Source organism: Pogona vitticeps, chromosome 2 (assembly GCF_051106095.1).
Source record: "Pogona vitticeps strain Pit_001003342236 chromosome 2, PviZW2.1, whole genome shotgun sequence".
NCBI lineage: Eukaryota > Metazoa > Chordata > Lepidosauria > Squamata > Agamidae > Pogona > Pogona vitticeps.
In genome coordinates, this window is record NC_135784.1 from 312,072,387 (window position 1) to 312,081,927 (window position 9,541).

The 9,541-nt window shown below is 53.8% G+C and overlaps 1 protein-coding gene across 2 annotated transcripts in view; it reads left to right on the forward strand.

The window, feature by feature from the left end:
* Positions 1-4,086: 4,086 nt before the first annotated feature.
* Positions 4,087-9,541, forward strand: part of IL11RA (interleukin 11 receptor subunit alpha) — a 55,734-nt gene continuing 50,279 nt past the window's right edge. The window contains exons 1-2 of one of the 2 annotated variants that reach the window (XM_078384198.1): positions 4,087-4,184; positions 4,340-4,443. The gene's annotated coding sequence lies outside the window, so the exon portion shown is untranslated. The remainder of the gene's footprint in view (positions 4,185-4,339; positions 4,444-9,541) is intronic. The other variant, XM_072993034.2, reaches the window with a different exon arrangement.

Below are 9,541 nucleotides of genomic sequence, written 5' to 3' on the forward strand. Positions count from 1 at the left end.
TTTCTCCGGGAGCTAAAAAGGCAAACAGGCCTCCTTTTCCCACCCAGCAGGCAGGATGCAGCCACATCCCCCCCCCGACCGGGGTTCTACTGCTTTTCCTGCTAACATTCAGGTGTTCTTGGGATAACCCCCCCTCAATCTGTCCAGGATGGCTTCAGTGGCTGGAATGCACACGTCCTTCCATTCCCAGTGAGTGAAGAAACACAGGAACTGGGGGTCTCTTCCCATTAGAGCTGGCCACTGGGCTGAGCCGGCACCTCTGCCCTTCAAAGGGGGTCAAGGTCATGCCCTGCCCGAGGTCCGAAGACTCTGGATCCAAGGCTTGGCTATTTGGCTAAATCCGGCAAGAATTATCATGACCATCCCTTGTCAAACGTCAAGTGTATTTGGGGGTGGGGGTGGCGAAAAAGTAATGCATGCAACACATTGAGTTATACCCATACGTTACTTTTTTTTTTTTTAGCATTCTGACATTTAAGACATTGTAACAGCAGTAGATTATTTTTAAAGCACTTTGGTGAATAATGGGAAGGAGCTACCATTTAAAAATAATTTTCCCAGCTGTGGAAAGGAACCTCCAGCTCCGGAGATGTTGTTTACTTGGATTTGCAAAAAGCTTTTGACAGGGTTCCTCATCAGAGACTCCTATGCAAACCTAGCCATCCTGTGTGAAAGGAAAAGGGCCTCTCATGGATTGAAACGGGTGTGCAGACGAGGAGGAGGCTGTAAGACTAAATGGCTAGTCCTTGGAAGAGAGTGGGAGAGAGAGAGATAGAAACCATGGTCTCCCTGTTGAGACCCATGCCTTGTAACTTGTTCACAAGTTGTTGTTGATGTTTAGTCGTTAAGTCATGTCCAACTCTTTGTGACTCCATGGACCAGAGCACGCCAGGCCCTCCTGTCTTCCAACGGCCTCCAGGAGTTGGGTCAGATTCACGTTGGTCGCTTCGCAGACACTGTCCAACCATCTCGTCCTCTGTCGTCCCCTTCTCCTCTTGCCTTCACACTTTCCCACCATCAGGGTCTTTTCCAAGGAGTCTTCTCTTCTCATGAAGTGGCCAAAGGACTGGAGCCTCAACTTCAGGATCTGTCCCTCCAGGGAGCACTCAGGGTTGATTTCTTTCAGAATGGATAGGTTTGTTCTCACAGTCCAGGGGACTCTCAAGAGCCAGGACTTATGTCCGCACAGTTAGGTAGCCCAGTGGCACAGGCAACGGAAACGTTCCCAAGGGAACTCTCCAAAGTGAAGCAAAGAGTGTCAAGATGGTGGTTGAGGCACTTACCCAGATTTGTAGCTTTTGAAGGGGAAGCTGAGTGAGTCTGTGCAAACGTATCAAACGAAAAACAGAAAAAAAGCAAAATAAATAAAAACAAAGACGACAAAAATGTTTGGGCACCCAGAAGATAAAGGCGTATATTTCAGCATGAGCTTTCTTGGATCAGTGGATGCCCGGTTAGTGCATTTTTTTGGAGCAGACCAGAAGGTGGCCGGTTGAGGTCCTTGTGGTGTGTCAGTCAGGATTTATTCATGGATATTTTGGGGGAAGTTTTTCATAAGGTTTTGTCGTTCCTTTTGATATCTGGCATTTGGGTCTGTCATTAGGGAGCTGGTGAAGTTTAGACTTGGACAATTGACGCTCACCTTCCTGTGTGCGGTTGTGTTTTCCGTAGCTGAGGTTCCAGAACAAGCTCCAGAGGTAAAGCCAGGGATTCTTAACTCATTGCTGTTTGTGTAATGTCACAACGATCATGTTGTTTCTGCTGTTGTCCGCAGCCTGGGCTTCCTTTACTCGCTCACAGTTGCCACTTTTTACAGAACAAGGCGGGGATGCTGGCCAGTCTTTGGGACCAAGTTCCAAACCCCAAGTTAAAAACAAGCTTTTTTTCCCTCACAAGTCAAGATCGAGTCATTTTTTAAAAAAATTGAGTCAAATCTGAGTCAAGTCACTTAAGTCCAACTTGATAGCAAGTCCAGCGACTCGACTCCTCATTGCTGGAAGAAGGCTCCAAAGATGGGTGACCCCTTAAGTCATCCCTAGGTGTGGAATGCTGCTCTGACTCCTACAATGTGCAACGTGTGTCTACTACCAACCACTGTCTCTTGATCTTGAGGCCATGTGTACATGATTGCCATGCGGCCTCCCTCTGGCTTCCTTCCTTCCTTCCTTCCTTCCTTCCTTCCTTCCTTCCTTCCTTCCTTCCTTCCTTCTATCCATCATCAGTCCTTCCTTCCTTCCTTCCTTCCTTCCTTCCTTCCTTCCTTCCTTCCTTCCTTCCTTCCTTCCTTTGGCTTCGTTTTGTTTCTTGTTGAAGTTCCCCGTGATACATGTATTGGGGCAGAAACTGAACTTCATCTAGCACACGGATGGGATCTGGGGTGCCCCTGAGTGATTGGGGCCACAATACAGAGCGCAATGGAACTGTCTACCTAATGTGCGAATGCTGTAAAAAAAAGAAAGGAAAGAAAGAAAATCCCAGGTAGTCCGTAACTCAGAAAGAAAAGGAGGAAAACATTGGCACTGACACAGGTCATTACACAGATTTTGTTTAGTTTATTTAAAGTATGTTTACCCGCCTTTCTCCTTAAAAGGATTTGTGGTATAATTTCTGTGTGCTCCGTTCCGAGGCCTGCCTTGTTGAATGAAATCCTGTTGTTTAGCATAGAGTAGGCCCATTGAGTCACTATTTGGTGGGTCAACCCTTCTGTAAGTTCCATTGATACAAATGGAGCTGCTCTCCTTGCAACTTCCTTTAGCATACTAGTATGTCTAAAAGCGAAGTCTGGCTGCTGGGACCTCCCTTGCTCTGCCCGGCATACGGATGGGGGGGGGGGGATATCTAGGCAGGTAAATCTCCCAAGGAAGTGTGGGCACTGGGAAGGAAGAGCCATGAGGAGGGGAAGGAAGAGGCAGAAGCTGGGTGGCAATCCCTGGGGAGTCCCCGGCTGGCCCCTCTGATCTGGCAGGGCCCCTCCTGGCCATGAAGAAGCAGATCCACTTGGTTTTGGAAGCACGGTGCTGCCAGCGGGGGGGACCCCCCTGACCGGCTGGGACTCCAGCGCCCAAGATCCTCCAGGCCGCCCGGCTGCTGACCGTGCTCGCTGGGTGAATCTGGGAGTTGGCCTCCAGCACGGGATGGCACCTTTTTTCATCTGTCCTCGGGGTCCTTTTTAAGGAGAAAGGTGGGATGCAAATATTTTAAATAAATACATGAATAAATACCCTTGCTCGCTGGCAAAGTCATGTCCATGGAGCTCAGGTACACACACGCGTGCGCGCACATACCCCACAAGAGACACATTGGTGTTTCATGGCCTCCCTTGTGCTTCCTCCCCATCCTCGTGGCCTGTCCGTGTCTCCTTCCAGCACCCGAGGGCCTCTGTTTTTTCTTTACCCCTTTGCAGTGCTTCCTCTCTGCCCAAGGCATGCTCCTCCGTACTTCATCAATGTGCACGTTTTGAGCATTTGCATTTGAACGGGCGAGCGTCTTTCGGGGTCCCTCTTGTTTCTCCAGCACCCTCTCTGTACTTCTTGCAGAGGTGCAAATTCTCAAAGTTGGGGGGTCATCTGCTTTCGGGGAGGGGAGAGTCCCCTGGACCATCTGGGGTGCTTTCCCCTCCCCCCTCGCCCCAGTTCCCCTTCCAAGAAGAGGGGGGAGGGTGCGCTTGCTCAAATCATGGCATCACCCCCTCAGTGGGCTCCTGCTCCCCCCAGACTCATCTGCCTCGCCCGGGAGCGTTTGGGCTCCTTCGTCCGCTGGCTTTCCGGGCCCCCCTCCCTGGAAAGACCCCCCCCCCGGCAGCCGAGAGCCCAGATGTTTGGTCTTCATCTCTGCATCCTGAAATCAAAGCCAGCCCCCCCCTCCACATATATACCTCGGTCTCCCCCTCCCCGCTCCCTTCCCCCAGATGCGGAGCTTTTATAAGCGCTTTGCTCGGGACATTCTTTGTAGGCATGTCTCCAGCGTGCAGCCGGGGCTGGGGGCGAGGTGTGTGTGTGTGTGTGTACGTGGGGGGGGGGATTGGGGAGGGAGCGGGAGGGAGGGAGGGAGGCTCTTTCCTCTCCTCCGAGCGGAGCCGGGCCGGGCCGGGCCGGGCCGGGGCCGCGCGCCGCTTTGGCTGCCGTTCGGGCTCGTTAACAGAGCGGTGGCTGTTCGGCAGCTGCCAGCGCCTCGGGTTACGGGCGGTGCGTGCGGGGCTCGGGTTGGGGGCGGCTGGGGAGGGGGGCTGGAGGTGGGGTGGTGGGTGTGTTCTGGACTCTCCGGCTTCAGCCGCCCTTCAGCATCGCCCCCTCCTTCCCCTCTCAGGCTCCCTCCTTCTCTCTTTTTTTGTTCTTCCCAGAGTTTTTGCGATCTGGCAGCCGCGGAGGCCATGGGGAACAGCCGAGGGAGCAGAAGCCGCAGCCGCAGCCGCAGCAGCAGAAGGCAGAGCAGCAGGACCTGAAGGTAAGGAAGGGTCGCCCCCGGGGCTCGCTCGCTCTCTCGCCCTCGCTTGCCTGGCCTTGCCCCCCAGGGGCACCGAAGGAGGGAGCCTGCAGGCGCGGGCAGCCGCTGGCCTGGCCAAAGGGTGCATGCATGCGTGCATGCACGCCCGCACACGCACACACACCCTTTGTGGAGCCATCCCCGGGGCTGGACCGGGTCCCGTGCCTCTCCCTCCCTCGCGCGTCCGGGGGAACGGGGACCGTCCCAAGGGCCGGCTTGCAGAAGGGCCGGCCGGCGGGCGCATTCCGGCGGCGCTGGCCGGGCTCTCCCCGGGGCCGTCCCGCGTGCGCGCCTGAGCGAGCGAGTCATCCTCCCTCCGCTGACTCAGAAGCCCGGGACCCCCCCTGAGTCCACGGGGGTCGGCCGCCCCACGAGGCGGACTCTGGCCCCGCCGCCGAGTCCAAAGGGTGGCCGGACTGCCCAGTTCAGAGGGGGCAGCAGGGGGGGGGTCGGGGGTCGGGGTTGGGGGGGTTCCTGTCAAGCGGGCAGCCTTTTTGGTCCTTCCTGTGGGTTTCCTGCTTTCCTCACCGGACTGGGAGTAAAGCTTCTTACAATGCCCAGAGTTTTATCAGTTGATTTGCTCAACGTTTTGTCCCTGCTTTTTAAGGCCAGGCGCTTGTGAGATTGTGTCCAACCATGAATACATGACCCGCCACTCCCCCCACCCCCGAAAACCCAGTTACTAAAATGCTATGAGTTGCATATTGCAATACCGTCCTTGTTCTGAAACTGCGCTCCTAAATTTATGGCAACCCTCTTTCTGGTCGAGCTCCTATAGTATAATCATGGAATTGGACTCGCTCGGTGTTATTCGGTGCTCTACTCTAAACAGGAGTTACTCCAGGCTTACACACCGAACGTCAAAGTCCAATGTCTCTCTCTCGTTCTGCTCTAGTAAAATAAGATTTTGGGAAAGCTACATGTTTTTGGAGAACAACTTCTAGAAGTCTTTGGCTAATGTGGCCGGTAATTTCCCACCACCACCAGTGGGTCAAAAGAAAAGAGACGTAGTCACAGGGGGCTCAGCGGCTGACCCTCCCTCCCTCCCTCCCTCCCTCCCCGCAGTCTCCCAACACAACCGTGGGTTGGTCCTGTGAAGCATGAGGAGCAGAAAGGGGAGTATTCCTGTGTGCCCCAAGGGAACCCCCCCCTTTCCCCTGGAGACCCATCCGGGCTCGGGGGGGCCCTTGGGAAGACGATGGGAGATCTCTCAGCCTTGGTCTCTGGATCAGCAGAGATATTTGGGGAGAGGAGGAGGTGGGGGTGGATAGCGACCCATTCGGTTCTGTGGGTTTAACTGGATTTTGAAGGGGCCTTTTGCATGGCTATTCTTACTGGACCGAGTCTCCAGGATGGGGTGTGCTGTGAGCGTAACATCATCAGTTGATATGTTCTCCTATCGTTTCCATTATTTAAGCCTAATTATTGATGTTTAGGAGGTGCTTCATGAGATGTTTATTCATCTGAGAGAGGACTGTCAGGTTTCTCTCTCTCTCTGGTCCCTCTGTGGAAGGGTTCCTTTTTGGATGCCTCGGCATATCTCTGGCTTAGAAATGTTATTCTTTTGGAGGAAAACCCCCCAGATCCCCCAGGCAGCCAGCTTAAGTGGGTGGATTGGCTCGGCGACTTGTATTGTTCCTCGTTTGCTTTTGCCTTGACTGGCCCTCATCCAACTTGGCCACTTGGTAGGAGAATGGGGAGCCTGCAAGACGTGGGGGTCAAGGGCTAAGGAAGACCTGGGAGCCGCCTCCAGATATCTTGACCCATGGGACGCGGAGCTTCCTTCGTTCCCTGACGCACCGCAGAGGGCAGGGCAGGACGCCACAGGCAGGCACAACAAGGAGACGGGTTTTTGGAGAAAGGTGAGGAGAAGGGCCCAAGAGTGAGAGCTGTCTAAGCATGGAAGAGACGACCTCAGGAGTTGGAAGGTGGGCTGGAGGTATGAAAAGAGGGGCCGGAGGGTGACCTTATTTGGAGTGTTGTGCACCCTCTGCTTTGGAAAGAGGGCCCAAAGGGGTGGCCTGCCCTTCTTAGCGTCCTGCAATATCCTGAGATCCTTTAGCCATGAAGAAAGGAGGCTCCCTTGGTTCCAGATTTACTGTGCTCTGAATTTCTGCCAGATCTCAGATGGGTCCCAAATCAATGGTCTGCCCAGAAGGAGGTGCTGAACTCCCGTACATGGCACCAAGGTCTTTTTCTCACTCCCCGAACCGATGTGGTCGAAAGACAGTGGGCCCATGGCAGTGGCACAAAATCACATGGCAGACCACGAATGATGGTATGGTGTTGTTCTTTCTACCCTGTTTCCCCTAAAATAAGACCTAACGTGAAAATAAGCCCTAGTATGGTTTTTCAGGACACTCATCATGTAAGCCCTACCCCCCCAAAAAATAAACCCCAGTTAAGTGAAACCCCACCCTCCACCCTTGTGCAGCAACCAGAAGAAGACAGGATGGTACTTGAATCAATGTAGATGGTTGCACATGAAAAAGAGAAAACATCCCCTAAAAATAAGCCCTAATGTGTTTTTTTGGAGCAAAAATTAATATAAGACCCTGTCTTAGTTTCAGGGAAACAGGGGAAGAGATTAAAAATAGAAGAAAACAGGCCAAATAAGGCAACTGTAGAATATCTTACCCAACCAAGAGTTTTGAGCTGGTGCCAACATCGTGCCAATGTTGACTTCCAATCACTCTCGCGGAAGGTGTCACAACTCAAAGCTTTCTCCCTTGATAATGTATAGGGCGCCCAAGATGGCTTGGAGAGCAACGCCTTTCCGGGGGTTTTGAGCCAGGGCTGAACTCATGTAGTGAGAGGTTCTCTTGCAGATATTTGGATCCAAGCTTTCAACGTATGTCCTTCAAGTCGGGCCTGGCAGCTGCAGCAGCTCCAGCGCCAATGGGTGGTAATATGATCCCACTTAACAATTCTGGCTATCTGCTTCTGCACTAACTGAGGCTCCAGGTTGTCGTCAAGGGCGGCTCCATGCATAACACCCAGCAGTAGTCTAACTGAACCATGAACCGCTGTGACTGGTCTGTTGTTGGTGAGAGACAGCCATAGCTGTTGAACCAACTGAAAAGGCACTCTCGGCCAATGAAGCCACCTGAGGTCAGGGGGCTGGATCAAGTCCTCAAGCCCTGTGCTTGGATCAGTCTCAAGAGCATGAGAACCACCTCTCTAAAGGGTATCAGACCTTTAAGATCCAACCGGAGTCCCGTCACTGTTGCATTTGGGCAGGTTCCCCTTGTAGAATTCGGCCTTTCGGGTTGCTCCCCAGGCGGGAGGGAAAGGCGGAAGCTCAGCTTGGAAAAGGACGCTTCTAGAAGGCCGTGGGTCCAGAATCCAAGGGCCAAAGCCCATCTCGTGAGAGTTCGCTTCTGTCCTGGCATCTGTGCAACCTCAGTGCCGTTGCTCAGGTCTGGCAACCAGGCCTCCCGCATGCGCTCGGGGACATTCTTGCATAATTGGTGGGTTTGCGGTTTAGGGCTGTGTTGTGGCATTCAGAATGGGCTCCCTGTGGCTGGATTTTTTTAAATTTTTTTTTGTGAGCCCTGGTGTTGGAAAATGCCGGAGGCTTGGGCTTTTAAAAAATGTGGATTTTCAGTGTTGGAGTAAAATTCAGTTTTAATGAGGTTTTATATTGTCCCCTTGCATTTTATGGCCTTCCCTGAGCCCTTGGAACAGGGGAGTGAATAAATAAGCGATCCAATGTGCCAGGAGCACTTGGCATCGAGATCCAGCTTTGGCCAGGTTCGTTGGGGTGTTGCCACATGAAGAAGGCATGGGGTGGCGGCCCCTCTTGTGGGGCTGGAAAAAGAGACCTTTATGAAGGGGGCAGAGCTTTTGGGGAGAGGGGGAGGGGAGCAGAGGCCAATGCAACGTTTGTTTTAGGGTTCAGCCTCCAGCTTGGGAAAGTAACTTCTTCTCCAAAGCTGCAAGGACTGCCCCCCCACCCCCCATCCCAGTGGAACGGGGTCTTGGAGTCCACAAGGACAGCCAGAAAGAGCCTTGCTGGGGTTCAGCCAGCGCAGAGGGCTTTCCTGTGAAGCTAAGCTGAGGGAAGAGAGGGCCGGACGAGGCAGTGAAGATGTCCAGATCCATTTTAAAACCTCACCTCTCCAAACGGCCGTCTCAGGTGGCCACGTTGGGTTGGCCGTTTAGAGAACACGCTTTCCTCCAGTTCCACTGGGGTCACCTCCCTGATCTGAGGAGGGGCCTGGGCAAGGAGAGAACGGGTCCCCTATGGAGAAGCCCCTTGTCCCAAAGTGATAAGATAAGCAGTCGGAGACAGCTGGGCTGCGGAGCACGGGAGAGCTTCCTTTTCCTGCAGAAGGAGGGGCGGTTGTGGCTTCCTCTTGCTCCCAGACAGTTTCTGCGTCAGGAGCGGAGGGCGGAAAAAAACCCGTTGGGGCTTGAAAACCTTGGTCGTCCCTAGGATGCTCAAGGATGGGACTGGGGTCATTTGCAGCCAGCCCCTCAGTGGGGAGACTGGGCCCAGCTGGGATCCGGGGGAGGGTGTCCGCGTGGTTCCTTCTGCTGTCTCCTTGTGACCTGTCTGTGCAGTCCGCCTGCGAAGGCATCGCCGCCTGCCGCTCCTCACGAATGGGAGCCCGCTGGGTTTTTAGCCGGTCCAGATCTGCCTGTTTGCGCACAGACCCATCAGCCAGCCCTCCTTCTCCATCATCTGAACAAAAACCCTTGCAGAATTCATGAAGAGCTTTGGGATCTCTAAGGGGACGTGGTGGCGCTGTGGGCTAAACCGCAGAAGCCTGTGCTGCAGGGTCAGAAGACCAAGCAGTCGTAAGATCGAATCCACGTGACGGAGTGAGCGCCCGTCGCTTGTCCAGCTCCCGCCAACCTAGCGGTTCGAAAGCATGCAAATGCAAGTAGATAAATAGGGACCACCTCGGTGGGAAGGTAACAGTGTTCCGTGTCTAAGTCGCACTGGCCACGTGACCACGGAAGATTGTCTTTGGACAAAACGCTGGCTCTATGGCTTGAAAACGGGGATGAGCACCGCCCCCTAGAGTCGAACACGACTGGACAACAATTGACA